General features: G+C 35.1%; 1 protein-coding gene across 2 annotated transcripts in view; it reads right to left on the reverse strand.

The window, feature by feature from the left end:
- The window catches only part of PURG (purine rich element binding protein G), a 36015-nt gene that overhangs the window by 10521 nt on the left and 6239 nt on the right, over positions 1 to 19255 (reverse strand). The window lies entirely within an intron of this gene.

The following is a 19255-nucleotide window of genomic DNA, read 5'->3' on the forward strand; positions in this document are numbered from 1 at the left end:
TACCTAAAGCAGACAGATGAACTTAAAACATTCAGGCGGGAAGGAAACAAGATTTTACTTTATGGTACCTGGTGCATAATCGAGTGTATATGTAGTAAATCACATTTTAAAACCATTTTGAATGCCAGTGGTTAGGGCCTAATTTTTAATGATTACCTCACCACTTCAAATCTAAGGGGCACGTTCCTCGACTTTAAAGAGATTACAATCAGAGTTAAAATAGTCAATGAATTCCCAACTTTCTACAGAAATAACCTTATTACACTATCAGACGATTCCAAAAATGAAGTGAAAGAGTACTATTGGTTCTGAGAAGAAAATAGTAATATCCTGAAGAGAATTCAGGGGCAAGTGATGCCAATTATTTAAGGGCAAAATTAAAACTGTAATCAAAAGCCAGATAATTATTTCACCAAATTATTTCTTTTTGTAATTCCAATTCTAACCCACCAAAGGCTTATGCTGTCCTAAACCCATGTATCATACAAAGGTATCTAAAATATATAATTTACCTACTATTCATCATTTCCACTAGAGAGTAGAAGAAACACATGGAAAAAGTAAGAAATTTCCTTAGCACAATGCCTGGCCTGTGGGAGGACCTCAATAACTATTTGTTGAATCAATGAATGAATGTTTTCTTTTCCCTGGAATTGTCGTTTCTTACCTCACATACTTGCTTCCTACTATACGTTAAAAATTCAGTATGGGCCTTCCCTGGCGGCGCAGTGGTTGAGAGTCCGCCTGCTAATGCAGGGAACATGGGTTCGTGCCCCGGTCCGGGAGGATCCCACATGCCGCGGAGTGGCTGGGCTCATGAGCCACGGCCGCTGAGCCTGCGCGTCCGGAGCCTGTGCTCCGCAACCGGAGAGGCCACAACAGTGAGAGGCCCGCGTACCGCAAAAAAAAAAAAAAAAAAAAAAAAAAAAAAATTCAGTATGACTGAAAAGGAAAAGTACAGGCACATACTTAGTAAAAAAAAGTAATGCTCTGAAACCCCTAAGTCCCATGTCATTATTGCTGCTACTGCTATTGTTGACAAAAAGATCGCATAAATATAAATTGACACAGTTGGAAAACAACAATAAATTGATACATGATAATCTAATTTTTAACTATAAAAAATGTCCTTTTAAAAGCTCAAGTGACACTAAAGGACACTGTTTGCTTCTCTAGAGGCAACAATAAAAACTTACATAATTAATAGAATGGGTAGTTGTGTGATGTTTCATGTAAATAGTTTCTGAGATAGTGAGAGGTTTAAACGTTCATAAGTAGCAAAGAAAAACAGAATGCCAAGTGCTAGAAGATAGAAAAAGTATAGTTTAAGGTTATACGAGGGACCTCCCTGGTGGCGCAGTGGTTACGAATCTGCCTGCCAATGCAGGGACATGGGTTCGAGCCCTGGTCCAGGAAGATACCACATGCCGTGGAGCAACTAAGCCCGTGTGCCACAACTACTGAGCCTGAGCTCTAGAGCCTGCGAGCCACCACTACTGAGCCTGCGTGCCACAACTACTGAAGCCCGCGTGCCTAGAGCCCATGCTCCACAACAAGAGAAGCCACTGCAATGAGAAGCCCGTGCACCGCAACAAAGAGTAGCCCCCACTAGCCGCAACTAGAGAAGCGCGCAGCAACGAAGACCCAACCCAGCCAAAATAAATAAATAAATAAAGCGCAGTATTGAGACGATGTTCTGTAGGGGCCTCTTCTTGATGGTAACTGGGGCCTCAATTATAATGGCTCCTTTACCATCCTGAAACTAAGGGTTAAAGTGTGTATCATAGTTTTCACCTTTAAAATAGGTGAGAAAATTCTTCCAGCTGAGAGAAGAAAACAAACACATTCTAAATGAATCACACATACCATCTCTGACTGATTCTGAAGCAAACTAATAGAGAAGTAGATATTAGGTAGTGGAAAGACCATTTAATAAGGTCTAGCTCAAGTTCTGAAATGATTAGTTAAATGATTTTGGACAAGTCACATGACATCTTTAATATTTTTCCTATCTGTTATAAAATGAGGGTGTTAGGTTACTCCAAAGATTCCTTCAGGCCAAAAATAAAAAAGTTGATGGCAGATTAAGACAGGAAAATCATAGGTTGTTAAGTTACTACGGATACTTACACCAATACTAGAAAACGGGTGATTAGAATCCTTTTAGCAGTGGGGCAATCGGTCCCCAAATTATGCAAACTGCCCAATGATCATCTTTTTAAAAAACGAAACAAAGCAGTTCTGTTTCCCTCCAGCAATAAAACCATGCTTTGCTATTTCCTTGTCTGTGGATAGCTTATTCATTTTCTTAATGGTGTCTTTTGATGAGCAGAAAATTTTAATTGCGGTGAAGTCTAGTTTTTTTTCTTTTATAAAAGTTAGGGCTTTTTGTTTCCTGTCCAAGAAATTTCTGCCTACACAGTTGTTTGCTTTTATATTTTACTGAAAACAGCTTCAAGGGATTATAACTAGCCCAACTCCCTTGCCACTGCTCTACCAGAGAGCTCCTCCGGTAAAAGAGGTTTCCTTCCAATTTTGCATACGTTTGTTATAGTTTCTGGGGAACCATCCATTTTATGGGTTGGGAAGAATTAATAATGATGTTATTAATATTTATTAAATGCTTATTATGTGACAGAAACTTTGCTAACAGCTTCAGGACATTTAATTTTCTTCAAGAAAATTTTGGCTGACTCTAGGTTCTCTGAAGCAAGAAACCTTATCTGTGTTGTTGTTGATACATCCCCTGGTCCCAAAAATAGAGTCATTAGTAAGTATAAACTAAAGGCTGAGTGAATAAATTCTCACAATAACTCTATAAAGTTATAAAATTTGCCCCAAATTACACAATATGTGACAGAATTTGAACCTGAACCCAGGACTGGCTGACATGAAAGTCTGTTCTGTACTCTTCACCATTCTGTAGTAGGTCACTGACACGGCCTGATAACTCTGTGCGGAACAATTACCTAGAAATACAGCTGAAATTATTGCTATTATTTAAGGGGGAGGAGGAAATTAAGTAAAATTAAATTGTTTTAAATTAAAATTGTTGTTTTATTCCTTACAAAGCAAAAAGCAAATGTGGAATTTCTATTAAGCTCCTTCATGATAAGCCTAGACATATTGACCTTCTTATATTTATTGTTATGTGATTATTTATGCAGATTGAGCCAACATGAAACTTTTATGGCCACAAGAATATATATAGAGAGAAATTCAATCTCCATGTAAGAAATTAGAATTCAGCCTGTTAATTCCTCAGTGAGGCTACAAAGCCATGGTTAACTGGGAATGCCAGGAGCGAGATCATTTATTCAATGGAATTTCCTAGTCAGTAGAGCTTTAACCACAAAGCTTTTGATCCTATTGAAATTCAAATATTCCTAGTATGTATTATTTTGATTTTCTTCTTCAATAAATACAACATAGTGCACATGATTAAATTTCGTGTGTGTGTGAAGGAGATTACTGCACTGTTAACTGCTATAACGTTATAAATGAAGATGTGGGTTCTTGAGTTAATTTGATAAAAACTTGGAACACCCCTTTCAAACGGGTTTTTGAGAAAGCCTGCTTCTAACTTATTATGTGGTCATTTATCTCTTGTTCATAAGAGTGTAGGGGAAAAAAAATCACTAGTTGATTTTTAATTATTAACTGAATTTATTGTACAATGAAGTAGTTTTATCTCTTAAATTCTCTAAATAACATTTTTTGAAGGCTACACTGCCATGCAGTGCCATGACAAGACTTGTGTTAACAGGACAGGAAGGGATCTGTATTCTAGTTATTAGGATCCAGTTCTGGAAGGTTCACTAAGGTGGGAAGCTCAGGAAAGAGAGGATCAAAGTCTCAATAACTAGAGGCAAAGAGGCTGAATCCAGGCAAGTGGTTTCTATATAGACATGAACACCAATATAATGACTTGATATGCCTACTGCCAGGGCCAAAATGGATCATAGATTCAGTGCAGAATTGACCCTAAAAAGATACAAAAAAACAGGAAAATACCTAGAATGTGTTAAAAAAACAACAACCTACTTTCGCTATAAAAACGTGTTTAATTCTAACAGATTTTGATTTCAAGTTTACCATTTAAATTTTCTATAGTGTTATTATGAGGCTTCAACGAGCAGTGGGCTCCTTATAAACCCTGGTATTTTATTAGATCACTAGATGATCTACAGCAAATCATTTAACCTGCCTTGGCCTGTTCTCTTCATTTGTTAAGTGAGGTTAGTGATATTGACCTAAACTAATCTAATATTTTCAACAGGATGAAATGAGACCTAATATATGAAAGAACTCTGAAAAATATGTCAAATTATATGAAAAGTATTATAATTTAAAATTCTATAATTCTTCTAACATTGAATTTAATTAGAAAATATTTTAGAACTAATGTTCAGTTATAGAAAAACTTTCAGGATAAATGAATCTTTCGTACCAATAACTAGTTGAATGTATCCATTAATGGATTTTCACTGCAATGCATCTACAGTGAAAATTATTACAACTTGTGATTTACAAAGACACAGGAGAATCAGGCTTATTCCATTCAGCTAAGACATTGGTGAGTAATTCATAGTTGAGAACACCGATGGATATTGTCAATCCAGACATATGGAGAGAAAAGTTTATGAAGATATCGTATATGCGAAGAGAATGCAATAAAATTAAAGCGAGGATGAATACAAAGGCCTGGAGCAGGGAGGGCAAATACGTGACATGAATGTTACTATTCCTTGCCTTCCTCATCCTTCTCCCCAACTCAATCCCCATGGACATACAGAAATCACAGCAGTCTTATGACGAACCTGAACGGGGTTTCACAATTTCCAACCTAGGGCTCAAGAAGTCATTACCATTTGAACACAGGCACATGAGATGAAAGAGAATTATTATTTTCATCCTAGGACATCAAAAGAGACTTGGAATAGAGAAGGCAGAAATATTGTTTAAAATAGTATCATTGTAGTTCTCTAAATTTGCATCAGTGAAATATACTTTGAACACTATAAGAGAATGTAGATCATTCATCATATATAAAGAATAAATTGTTCAAGGGAAAATAACATATAGCATTTATAATAGCTCCAAACACACTTCTCATATATACCAACACACTGCCTGGCCTTGGCAGATAATCAGATGAATATCTGTTGAATGGAAAAAATGACAGTTTGATTAGGTTCCAACAGCTGCTTTGAATCAAATAACTTTGGACATGGCACAGTTAAAGCTAGTGGCAGTGGAATATTTTTCTTTTGTAGTTCACTGTATCTCTAGTCCCTAGCAAAAGGGCTGGCACAGAGTAGCCACTTAATAGTCACTGCATGAATACAAGAACAGGTTCATTTATCTATTAAGCAAGGGAAAAAATATTTCTAAAGTAAAATTTAGGATGGGTAGGAAACTAAAGATCTCATATTCTACTGAACCTTAATTTGTGAGTCAATCTTTGAAATAAAATGACATAGTATTTCTTATCAGGTTTTTAAATTATCACTTTCATTTCCACTTGCCGCCATTTTGATTTGTCTGTTAAGTACCGTGATCTTGAAGCAACAAGATTTCAAAGGCAAAACAGGAATTGGAATACTTGTGATTAAGTGAAGAGGGATGATTTAAGTCATCAGCCCGGGGCTAGGTGTAGAGGGGAATAGAAAAGAGGAAGAAAAACAGTCTCTGGTTTTAAACTTCAATTCAAGTTAAAAAGATGGGATTTTTCTATGGGAAAGTAAGTTTAAAATTTAAAATATATTTAATCAAGTTTTAGGCTGTGTCTAAAAAAATCTTTTGGAACTGGAAGAATGGCCTATTTAAAGCTTTTGGTGTATAGGGCCAAAAGATAAGTCCACACTTTACCAAAGCCACTGTAACTAAATATGAACGATGCCAAGAATGAAACGATGGTCAATTAATGTCAGATAAAATAAGATATAGAGAAAATGAGAAAAGCCCAGAGAAAGAAGTTGAAGGTAACTTTAGGAGAAGTTTCACTGACTCCATGGATATAGAAATTGAAAGGTTCTTCTGATCCAATGCCCACACTGATAAGCAAGCTGGAGTCTCCGGCAGTGAAATGACCTGTCCCAATCCTATCTAGAATGCACAGAGCCCGGGCTTCTGAATGATAACATACAACACAGTACCCCTAGCCTCTACACCACACCTCTGCACACCAGGAGGGCAAAGGAGAGACCTTAGGATTCTTTAAATTCCATGAATGCTTGAAATAATAGTCCAAATAAAAAACACCTAAAATATTTTGGCTTTATAAATTATAGCACAATTATACAGTAGTGAGTAATTTGGCATCCACATTCATTTTATAGTTATTTTTGTAACAAAATTATTAAAACAAACTTGTCATTTAGAATTGAATTATTAAAACTCTAATTTAAGAATCAAGTTTCGTGTTTACCTAGATTAGTTTTTTCCCACATAGAACATAAAAAAATTTCCATCGAAGTGTAGATTTTCTGTAATATGTCTCACGTCAGAAGCAAATCACCTAATGGAAGGTACTGCTTGAATCCCAGCTTGGCAAGTCATTAAATGGAATATTGGGGGTCTTTTTCAAAAAATGAGTTAAACAGTAAGTGATTAACAAACCAAATTGCACATAGTTACATAATGACCCAAAGTATCCTTAAATAGGAGTATAGTTCAGCGATGTTTGAAGAACAATAATACAAACCAGTTTTAGTTATTACAAATCACACAGGCATCCCTAATTCTAAGTAAATTTAACATTATAATTGATAAAGTAGGTAAACAGTTGTCAGAAAAAGGCTCAGAACTTGGGGAATTTTCACACGGTGGTTTACTACATTAAAGATTCCTATTGGGACTTCCCTGGCGGTCCAATGGTTAAGACTCCGCGCTTGCACTTGCAGGGGGCACAGGTTCGAAACCTGGCCAGGGAACTAAGATCCTGCATGGTGCGTGCAGTGCAGCCAAAAAAAAAAAACCCCACAAAGATTCCTACTGGCAAAATATTAATGCCTAGCTTATGTCAGAGACTACAAGAGAGGAGAAGTTAAGTTCTGGGTTGTTGGCAGCATGTGGCCTGAGGACTGCATGACACTAAATGAAGTTCTGTGATTTAGGGGTGACAACAGTGGGCAGTGAAGAAAGATCTTAAAATGATGGGAGCACTGTAAAGAAAAAAATAATTGCTTAGTATGTTACTGAACCAGATGCACTTCAACTCTTTCACGAAATCTTTTCAACTCAAAAAATGTTTTTTCCCTTTGCTGAGAAAAACATTTTTGATTTTATAATGGAAATCAAAGGAACAATGAAATTCCATTTTAAAGAATTTTCTTTGAAGTAAATATTATCAATCTGTTGCAACAGATCATTGAAGAAAAATATCTGGGTGCTACAAAAATTATGGAGTTATTTTAAATGTTCTAAGTAAACTGCATTTTTTTCTGAAAAAATCATAAGAATACATTGATATTATGAATTGTTAAATGCATAAAATGAAGAAAAGTTCAGTTATCATTATCCAAGAATCATGGTCAACTAGTTTTTGTGTTAGTTCCAAAATAATTGAAGCCAAGAAATGGTAGGCTTTTTCCTTATGTCAAGATCATAAGTATAAAACCCTAATTACGTATTTCTGGCTATTTAGATGGATATTGCTTACAGGATTGCAAACTTTACTGAGTTCTTAAAAAATTTTAATAACAGAGTAAGAGAAACTTTTTGAGGAAAAATCTGAAAAAGAAGAGTTTTAAAAATGTTTCTTGTGTTGGGTTTTTTCTCAACTGCCAATGATTTTGAAAACAGCATTTGAAACACTTCATTTGCAGAAACTGCATTTTTATTTATGGCTAGTCCTCCCAAATTATGTTTCTAATGAAGCTACTTAAAGCTAAACAGTTTCATACTGTACTAAGGGAAGATTCTGAAACCATTTAGTGAACATCAACACTGTCAAACACCAGAAAAATTTCCAATCTATTATACTACTATATAAGTAATGAGAAAACAATCCTAGAATGTACATAGGAAAAGTCTAGGAAATTCCAGGACTTAAGCCTAATTGACCTGGTAACTCTAACCTCAAACCTTCAACAAACAAGCACGAAGATTCCATTTGGAGTCCCCTAGGTCTCAGGAGGAATAAAGTGCTACCTTTCTCTGTAAATCAGTGGAAAGCTTCCAGGATAAAATGCCCTTCATTCAGTCACCCAAAGATTATAAAGGGTTCTTAATATAAGCACAATTGCCCTGTAATTGTAAATCTTTTTGCATGAGAATTATAACAATACAAGCTATCAGGATTCTACTTGGAGAGCTAAGTAGCAATAATTATAAACCCATTATTGGTGGAAGAAGTGTTCAGAAAATATCTTGCTTATTGAAAAGAAAGGTTGAGAAGAAAGTAGAATGGTGTTGCCAGGGGATGGGGATGGGGGAATGAGGAGTGTTTAATGGGTATAGAGTTTCAGTTTTGCAAGATGAAAAAGTTCCGGAGATTGGTTGTATAACAAGGTGAATATACTTAACACCGATGAACTGTATACTTAGAAGTGGTTAAGATAGCAAATTTCTTGTTATGTGCTCTTTTAAACACACACAAAAAAGTTGAACAAGATCAGAAGTGAGGCATTCAGATTGATTAAGGATATATTTTCTACTCCTAATAAATTTTAACTTTTATCTGAAAAAATAAGGTTGAGAAAAGTCATTCAAGACTCTGAGGGTCAACTTGTGAGAAGGCAAAAGACAAATTACCTATGGACTTGATTCGGGCTGGGAAGACTCAGAATGTTTTGGTTGTGAAATGTGGGGAGTATGCAACCAGTGGGGTTATATGTCAAGTAGTTTGAATTTGAATTTAGGAGGTGGTGGAAAACTGGCATTCCCAGTGATCACTGCCCAGAAAGCTAGCCAATATGATAGCACACAATCTTAAATATTTGGATTTGTGTATTCAGCCTCTCTGAGTTTAGTGAGCCATAGCTATAACTTGTTAATAGCATAATCAAAAAATCATCTTCCCATGGTGTTATGGCTGACAGGATTATAATTTAAGTAATTCCAGCTAGAAAAATGATATGGGAGAAAGGATGCAAGTCTAAGACCATGACAAGAAATGGCCTCCAGACTATCTGTATCAGAATGAGAAAGAGCCAGTTTCAAACCACACTCTGGACCAACACAATCAGAATCTCTGGGGATGAGGACCAAGCCTGCATTTTAAATTGCTATGTACACTAATGTTTGAGAATGACTGGGCTGAATTTGAAAGGGAGAAACTGTTGTCATTTTAATGGAAGTTAGAACTCATTAAAGGTACATATAGAGTTTAATGCTGAAGGGTATTTTTGATGACATCATCATGGCCATGGTTCTTTGAGTTCTTCAGAGGCACAGAAGAGATTCTCTACTGTTTTAAAGGAGGGACCATTGGATTAAAAAAATCTCTTTGGGGATTTCCCTGGCGGTCCAGTGGTTAAAACTCAGCGCTTCCACTGCAGGGGGCATGGGTCCAATCCCTGGTCAGGGAACTAAGATCCCACATGCCGCGCGACACGGCCAAGAAGGAAAAAACCCATCTCTTTGAAGTATTAGAAGAGACATATTCCTAGGTGAGTCACAAGACAGTTTGTGCTCCAAGAGCCAGCTGTCTGGCTAAGCTTGAAATTTTCAGAACTACAATGAGAACATTATAGCTCTAAAGCAGAGATGACAAATAGCAAATATTTGGCATGAATGCTGTTCTTCTCTCTTTCCCTCTAGATGCAGATTTCAAATTCTCAACGCCGCACTTTAGGGCAGGCAATCAACTGTAGTAACAAACAAGATGAAACAAATTTGTTGTTACTTCTCCAGGGTATGTAAGGGGATGCAGAAAGAACTGGTCTCTCTTCATAATTTTATAGACACACACACACACACACAGACACACACAGACACAAACACACACACACACAATATTTCTGTAGAGGAGTAAAATTTACTTAGCTAAATATTTAGAAATGTATAATACAGATATAGTTTATAGGCTTTGGTGTAATATATTTCAACGTACTGAGGTCTCTTTCTTGAAGATATTATTAGTTGTCCTTTTGAAATTTGGAAATGTTACAGAATCATAGAAAGCAGAAATAACTGAAGAAATGACAAGAAAAAAGTGGACTCTCCAAGTGAGAAATGAGTTTCATACTGATTCACGCTAGATCCCTGAATTTAGATATTATTGCCGCAGCTACCCTTCTGTCTTTTACAAAGCCTTGAAACTCTCCAGGAGAGAATCACGTATTATTTGCAACAGTAATCTATTTACTTGGAAACCTGACCTCTAATACAGATTATCTGAGATGAATTTAGTAAACTTTATGGTTTCTTTCCATCTTAAATTAGTAGTGCAAGAAAAAAATGAAGAGTGAAAATATTGTTTTTTCGCTTCAACCTTTAAACATAATTTATTCCGGATTTTTATGAAGAAAACCTTCATTGGATAATATCCAATAATTTGGTTTTCCAATTTACCATACTATCACTTACGTCTTTCCAAATAAACCTGTAGAAGGTACTTTTGAAACAGCAACATACATACTAAACTTATTCCTTCATATAATCCTTTCTGAAAAGAATGATTAAAAGTGAAACATTTCTTATAAAAATTATGTTATACTTCATTTTGTAGGGCAAATTTCATGGAACTTGTCTTAACTAATTCATTTAAGTAGTAAAGCTCATGAAAATTTGAAAACTGGTTCTTATGTTGTTTTGCAATAACAAGGGGTGTGAGGAAGTGATAAACTTTTTCTCTTTTCAGAATAATACTAGAAAAATTGAAATCACACTTATCAAACCTGGTAAATTAACAGAAGACCTGAATGCAAAAGTTCTAAGTATTATTCCTAAGAAATTCTCTCTGAGTTGAAAAGAATTTTCAAAGTAATAACAATACAATTTTTTTTTCTCATTTATTAAGTCCCTTTATGCATCCTACATTAAGTGTATGTCTAGTTTCTGCCTTAAATAATTCCAATAACAAGGGTGGGAGTAACACTACTTCTTGAAGTTTGTCCTCATATTGAGGTGAAATCTTCTATAAATCTCTATTCTGTCTGAAGCCTACTCAGATTATAATTCTAAGGCAAATATTTTAAACCTAAAATTTTAATTGTTATTATAATACAAACAGGATAGAGAATATTAAAAAAAGTTACACCACCTGTAATGATCCTTTTGAGTTGGTGAGTATCTCTGTTACGTCAGCAGTGAATCTTTTTCAAAATTAGGAATTCATTTATTGTTTTTGGAGCACTAATCACTGAAGCTGGAAATAGAAGTTAATGAACTTGCAGAACTGCCAAGTGTCTATATGTGAATTAATTTTGTGTTTATGATAGGATGTGATCCACTAAAATGATAGTTGTTAAGTGGCTATGTATAGTCATATATATTAATTATACAGATTTATATATAAAATATCATTTTGTTAATTATGATCAACACATTAATTATAGAATCTCTTCAGGTTGGCAAACATAAATTATACTTAAATATGTTAGTTATGTTTTCAAATAATATTCTCAATGAGTAGGTGAAGTATCTCTAAATTTAAATCAATGGGTCCAATTGTTAATTTGAAAAAAGTACCATAAATATACCATAGTATATATATAATTCCTCTATCCTATGCATATAGATAGGACACAGGAAGACAGTGAAAATATTACATGCTTTTAAAAGAAATTTATGTATTTCTATCCACATATATCTTAAGGGCCAAGCAGCATTTTAAGCTTTAACCTTTATTTTCTGTTTACTTAGCCTATTTTAGTAATTATGAATCATTTGAGCTACATGGAGTATGTCACAAAACGTAAATTTAAGGGGCTAAACTAATTACAAGGTCCCTTCAAGTCCTAATACTTAATATTCACTAAAACTTGTATTAACAATTCTTGAGTATAGAAATTATTCACTTTCCTTTAGTAAGGCTTGTACACAGTTATTTAATAAATTAAAAATATGCTTCAGTCTCCATAAATTTGAAAGCTAAACTTTTCATATAAGGATTCATAATTGTTAATCCCTATCAGAATTATCTCAAGATAGCTGTAAAAATATCAGAGGGAACTAATAAGAGTTATTAAATGTAATGAAAGGGTAAAAAAGAGAGGATAATAATTCTTTACCTAACCTCTAGTCAATTTATAAAAAAAAGTTGCTTGTTTTAAGATTTGTAAATTTCTCAAAGCAGGATGAGTAGCACTGAATCTTTTTCCTACCAAGATGCTACAGTTGTTTTGACCCAAGTTTCTGCTTTACTATCTTTTGTAGCTAAGGTAAAAAATCACCTCAGCCTAGAGTATTGGTTCTTAAAGTGTGGTCCCCAGATCAGCAGCATGGGGTCACCTGGGAATGTATCAGAAACAAAAATTCTTGATCCTCGCTTCACTCCCCATAACTAAGGAACAGAAACTCTGGGGTTAGGGGCCAGCAATCTGGTTTAACAAACCCTCTAACTGATTCTTAATTCCCCTAAAGTTTGAAATCCACAGCCCTAGAGTAATGGAGAAAAATGTGGATCTGTAAACAGGGCAGTCATCACAATTTATCCCTCTGGAGGTAAGGAAAAAAAAAAAGAGGAAACGTGGTAATTAAAATATGAAAATGAATGGAATAACGCGGAAGGAGTAGGATGGCAGAAAAAGCTGCAAAAAAAAAAAATCACCCAGTAAAACTCTCACCAATATTGATAAGATTTTTTTTAACATAACCAGTTGACTTCACTTCATGAAAAATTAACTTGTAGACCCACTGTGAACAGTAATTTGTCTCTTCTATGCCCTTAGGGTAGAATTGGGATAATCATCTATATTCTCATCATCTGATCCCTTTAAAAAATTATTCACACTTGGGGCTTCCCTGGTGGCGCAGTGGTTGGGAGTCCGCCTGCCGATGCAGGGGACACGGGTTCGTGCCCAGGTCCGGGAAGATCCCACATGCCGCGCGGAGCAGCGGGGCCCGTGAGCCATGGCCACTGAGCCTGTGCGTCCGAAACCTGTGCTCCACAACAGGAGAGGCCACAACAGTGAGAGGCCCACGTACCGCAAAAAAAAAAAGAAAAAAAAATTATTCACACTTACTTGAAATAGTTGGTTGGGATTAGAGGTTCAATCTGTAAGCTATACTAAAAACCAAATAAGTTGGATTTATTAGCACCATACATCCCAGTAATCAGAGGCAGATTTATTTACAGTGGTGGCTGGGGTAGCCTGTGCTTTATTAGTTGGGAGTTAAATTTCAGAGTAAGTCTTAGAGGCAGTCTGGTCTAATTGAGCACAATCTTTGGCTTGGTATCAGTAAGGATTCAAATATATTATATTCTGAAACACTGAACCAATTTCTGAACCTCTGGAAAAGTATATTAAAATGGGGATAATACAAAGATTAGAAATAGTAGATATAAGGGGTCCAACAAAGCCTAGAACATGGTAGGTATTCAATAAGTAATAGTTATTAGTACTGATAAATCTTGATTGACTCTTCCTTTTGTTACCACCTATTTAAAAATGGTCATGGTGCAATTTTCCTAGAGGCTAAATTCATTTCTGAAATGACCTGTCAATCATGCTAGTCAAAATATTTTCTGAAGACCTACTATGTACTGAAAAGTAGGAGTAACTGCCCTTTTAGGCCATATCATCCCAAGCGAAATGTTTTCTACTCATCTTAAACTGTTATACAGAAGTACAGTTAAGAGTGTTGAAATTAGTTAAGTGAAGCAGGAGCCCTTTCTTAAGAGTCCAAAGTGTAGTTCATAGGGCAATTTATAAATTTTCAAAGATCAGCTTTAATCTTTCTTTATAGTGTTTCAATAGTCATCTGAACAAATAAATAGGATGGAGTGGGGCTACAGTAGTAGTGGGAGAAATTAGTGTTCTCAACCACTTTCAACAGGGTACAGTGTACAGAAGGGAGGAAAAAACAGGGATGGAGGTTATTTATGAGTGATGGAGTTTTAGAATTCTATTTTTACCCCTGATGATAGCATGGTTTACCCTTTTGGGGGAATTTACTCAACAGTGATAGATAAAATCCCATAATAACTCAACTGAACCTTCAGACTCTTTTACCCTATTGAAATTTCTAGACTGACAATCATTGGTATAAATCACACTGCTAGTCTGAAGGACCTAGACATAAAATACAGTTTCTGAAGTAAATTAGCAAATGATAAGTAAAGTTATCACACTAGGTGTGATACACACTAGGTGTCTTGTATTCCTAAGTCATTATCTCATGATTCTGTTGTTTTATTTGCTGGGTAATTTTGTCACTTAGGTGTGTTCTTTTGGTAAGGTTGCTTGGAGTGTTTGAAATGGGAAACTGAGGAAAATTTCTACAAAATGGCCAGGGTAAAGAACTGCCAAACTAAATTATTCCCTCCCATCCCACTTAGATTTCAAACTACACTGAAGAAGAAGCAATGAAGAACCTAAAATCGATCTGCTATTTGAGGAGAAAGAGAAGAGAGGAAAAAAACTTCTACAACAGCCAATTCACTCTATAGAATTTGTTGATCAGATGGCTAGTGTGAACCACCACCAGGCTAAAGACTGTTTTATTAAACGTTTCTGCAATCAAATTTTATGTGCACAGATATTATTATTATTTTTTTGAAATTGACAAAACACACACGTATACATGCACTTCAAAATATGCTTTCCTTGCCCGTAAACACTGTCTTTGATAAAGAAATAGGCATCCAAAAGACAGGTTTAGGGAGAAAGGTGTCACTCTTTTAAAGTCCCCTGTTGACAGTGGTGGTGGCACCAATGACTGGAGGACTGGGATGCCTAAATAAATGCCTCTGAGACAAAAACCCGTGTGATGCTTTTCCTCCCCTCTAATCATCAACCTCTATAGTTTCTCAAGGCTAAAAACAAACAAATAAACAAACTCATTATGTTTTATCTTTGCATACCCTAGTAGGGTCCTCTATAGCAAAACTATATTGTTCGAAGTTCAGCGTTCTTGACATTTAACATTTGTTAAATGTCGTGATTTGTAACATAGGATCTTCAATAGGACCAAGGAAATTGGGGTCAAAGGAAGGACCTGATTCTCGGGGACCAATGCAATGACAGTTGCAGTATATTGTTTAGCAATGTAATTTATGGTTATTTCAGGAACAATGGCATTTCAGAAAGTGATGTTAACTTTAAAAATTCTTTTGTCACGTGCAATATAGAAAATGATTACAGTATGTATAAAACAAGTGATGCTACTTCGAAAAAATGACACTTCATATAGATAATAAAAATATTTCTCAAAAAAATTAAAGCATAGGGCTTCCCTGGTGGCGCAGTGGTTGAGAGTCCGCCTGCCGATGCAGGGGACGCGGGAGAGGCCACAACAGTGAGAGGCCCGCGTACCGCAAAAAAAAAAATAAATAAAAGTAAAAAAAAATTAAAGCATAGGATAATTATATAGTAAGTATATAACAATTTGGTCTTAGGACTAGGAACAAAATTTTATTGTGTGGCTAGAGAGATACATATGTGTTATAAAACTGGCACTTCTGCATGTTCTTTTGGGCGTCATCACAGGTTGGTGCATTATTATAGTTGTTTTTAATATAAAGAGAGAATCTCTTACTCATACTTTCTAATCCGGGTATTATTCTTCTATTTTTTCTTTCACATTCTGTTAATACAGAATTTAAGAAGTTTAGAGTAGGAGGAAACCCTACCTTCTAGTACAATCTTGTTCTTGTTTCATATAAGGAAACCACCCAACAAAAGTGAAATGATTTGCTCAGGGTCAGGCCATACACTGGCAGAATTAGGTCTTATTATTCTTTCTCAGAGGCTCTTTTAAAGGTTAAATAAACAGGGATTTAGTTTTGAGAATGACTTATTTATCTCATTTCTATTAGATTGATTTCTTTTGTTATAAGCAAGCAAACTAATCAGCCACCACCTTTCTCTTCTCTATTTCTTCTTTTATATTTGCCGCCTCTAGGCAACAACTTCATCAAATCCACAACAAATCATAAATAAAATCCTGAAGAAGAGTATTATCCTACAGAATCATTTGTTCTAAGAAAAATAAAATACTGAATATTTCCAAATACAGGCGTCTCAGATAAAGACATTTGGCCTCTAATCAGATCAAATAAAGTAATCAGATTTATACCGTTATTCTGATAAAGACTAAAACCAACAAAAGCACTTTCCCTCCAATTTTACACTTTGAGCGACTCTAGTTTTTAAATACTATGAACACTTTTCTTAGGGATTACTTTCTCTTTTCTTTACTCCTAATATTTCCTGGGAACAATGAATACTTGGAATAGAATAACACAGAAACTAAGTATAAAGGGGTAAAATGAAAGGACAATGCCTATTCAATCTTAGAAAAAAGTCAACACTAAAGGAGGCACTGTATATTCTACTTAAATGAGTATTTTCTTCATATTCACATTACAAACTAACCTCACCGTAGCAGCACTAATTCATTACCAATAAGCTTTTATTTATTGGTAGATGCCACTGGCCTCAGTAAGACTATGCAATTTCTCACAAGGGATATTCCAAAGAAGGTAAAGTTTGGAAAACAATTTACCAGAAAGCGCCAAGATGGGAAACTCCTTGATTAAGGATGGAAAATTATTAATATTTTTTAGCCTAAATTTAAGCAAAACTCTTCCCGAAGGTGAATTACCTTTCTTTTGATCCCTCTCTTTAAATAAGGAACAATACCTATAAACCATTTTAAGCTTCAACAAGTAAATACCTGGTGAACTTTACCAATGTTACAGATTCTGCAAAGGATAATGAGTTATTCATCACTAAAATAAAAGAAGCAAACTCTTTTATGCTTTAAAAATAAATGTTTAAGAGAATCTTGTTTTCTAACAACACTTTTTCCATGTTACAAACAGAAAATCATTCCATCACTTATGAAGATATTATTCTAAAGTTGAAACCAATGCTTTAATTTTTAAACCTTTTAACATTTTCATAGAGTTTACACACACCAACCCACATACTGTTTGAGAAATTCTTTCTCAACCCACATACTCTTAATTGGTTGCTTTAATTCATAACTATATAGGATCCTTCAGGGTTCAAGTATGGGACCTTTAATTTTTCAGATAATTTTTTCTTGGTGGTTATTAGAAAAGTGACCTTAAAGTGCCTCCTTGATGTGAATAAAAAGAGAACTGTGACTTTTGAGGGGGAGGGGTTGGGGAACTATTGAAGCAACTTTGTTTATATTTTCAGTAATAGTAATTATGCTAATTTCATTTTCAAACAATTATATTTGCTATTTTATATTCTTACAGCGGAAAATAGAGATGGTTTAGTTGTACTTGTAACCTCATAGCCCTTACGTTTTTAATCTTTTCCCAAATCATCTTGGTACCTTTTGGTCCCAAGGAAATCTCACGGACTCTGGGTCCCTCAATGGGGAATCAATGCTTTAAATAATCAGAAGTAGCATTATCCCTTTGCTTAGTCTTGGATTTGACTAAATGCTAAATGAATTATTCATTAATAACTATACTTTTTCTCATTATAAACACTCATGTTAATAAATCAAAAGATTTCAGCAGGATCATAACCTTTTGCTATGGTTCTAGTGCTGATTTACTCTTACAATGGCAAGGTCTTTGGATAAAAATAATAGTAACAGAAATAGTAAAAACTGACTAACTGATAATTTATTAAAGCTTTTAAACATGGGTGTTTTTCATTACAGGACACAGTTAATCTAAAATAAACTTTGGGTAAATCACTTAACATCCTGAACTGTATTGCCTCAGGAAAAAGACCAATACTTTTTTGAGGGAAGGAAGAGGGGGAGCTAGGAGGGCAAAGTGGTTTCAAATAGGGACGGGAAACTGAATATTTATACATTTAAAAATTGATATATACATATATTTGCATTTTGAGTAAATTCCAATGGGAATCATTTGAAATTTCCTTGAGGTTCCCTTGGTGTCATAAATAGTTCAAATTAAATTTAACTATCTATGCATTTAATTGATCTATGGTAACTAGACCAACTATGGTATCTAGGTAAAAGGGGAAAAAATTCACTTATAATGGCAGATCTAAAATTGATACTACTGGGTACAGGAGAGTGTATACGATATGTTTCCAACTGTATGTTTAAGAAGAATATCTGTATATATAATACATATGTTTGTATATGCAGAGTAACTCTAGAAGGAGACCCAAGAAATTGGTAACACTGGTTGCTACATTTCAGTGTCTACCCATCTGGCCCATTTAAATTTTGTACTATATGCATGTTTTCCTTGTTCAAAAATATTGACTAAATAAATTTAAATTACTTAAAAAATCATGTCAAATTAAGGAAAAAAAAGATTAATTTTTTAATATTATACAAGAAAATATACTAGCACATAAACTGTTTTTCTACATAAATTTGGGTATGACAGAGTAACTGTGATCTAAAAACTCAATTTGTGGGCTTCCCTGGTGGCGCAGTGGTTGAGAGTCTGCCTGCCGATGCAGGGGACATGGGTTCGTGCCCCGGTCCGGGAAGATCCCACATGCCGCAGAGTGGCTGGGCCCGTGAGCCATGGCCGCTGAGCCTGCGCGTCCGGAGCCTGTGCTCCGCAACGGGAGAGGCCACAACAGTGAGAGGCCTGCGTATCGCAAGAAAAAAAACCCAAAAAAACCCCCAAAACTCAATTTTCACAAGACGTGAAATTGGGAAAAACACATTTTCCCTGTACCTCACTGCTACAGTATCGTGGACTACAGATTGTCTCAACAACATACCAACATCCCTACTCTCTTCCTCTAATGGGCTAGCCACAAGCCAATATTTCTCTATGAAATTCAAGAAATCTTTAAGGAAACTCCAGAAAGATTTTAAGAATCTTATTTGGCAGTGATAAATATTATACCTGTATTATTCTGTTGGCATAGAATCAACTTTAAATTCTTTGTGGTTTACTTTAGATTTTATCCTGCCAAAGATGTTTGGTGTTTTGGTAAAAGAGAAACTTCAAACTATGTGATGACTAAGCAAAGCTCTTACATAAAGCTTGGAATAAGATTTTACAAATAGTTCCAGTGAAAGACATTTGGAAATAAGCAGGAAAAAAGAAAATCTCACACTTATGAAAAAATTATTTCCAGGACACTATTTCAAATTTGCAATTAAGTCCTATTTACTTAAGTATTAAAATAAACCATAAAACAAATTCTAAAGGAATGATAGT

Source organism: Aethalodelphis obliquidens, unplaced genomic scaffold (assembly GCF_003676395.1).
Source record: "Aethalodelphis obliquidens isolate GAN/ISIS:26980383/991018 unplaced genomic scaffold, ASM367639v1 scaffold25, whole genome shotgun sequence".
In the NCBI taxonomy this organism is placed as follows: domain Eukaryota; kingdom Metazoa; phylum Chordata; class Mammalia; order Artiodactyla; family Delphinidae; genus Aethalodelphis; species Aethalodelphis obliquidens.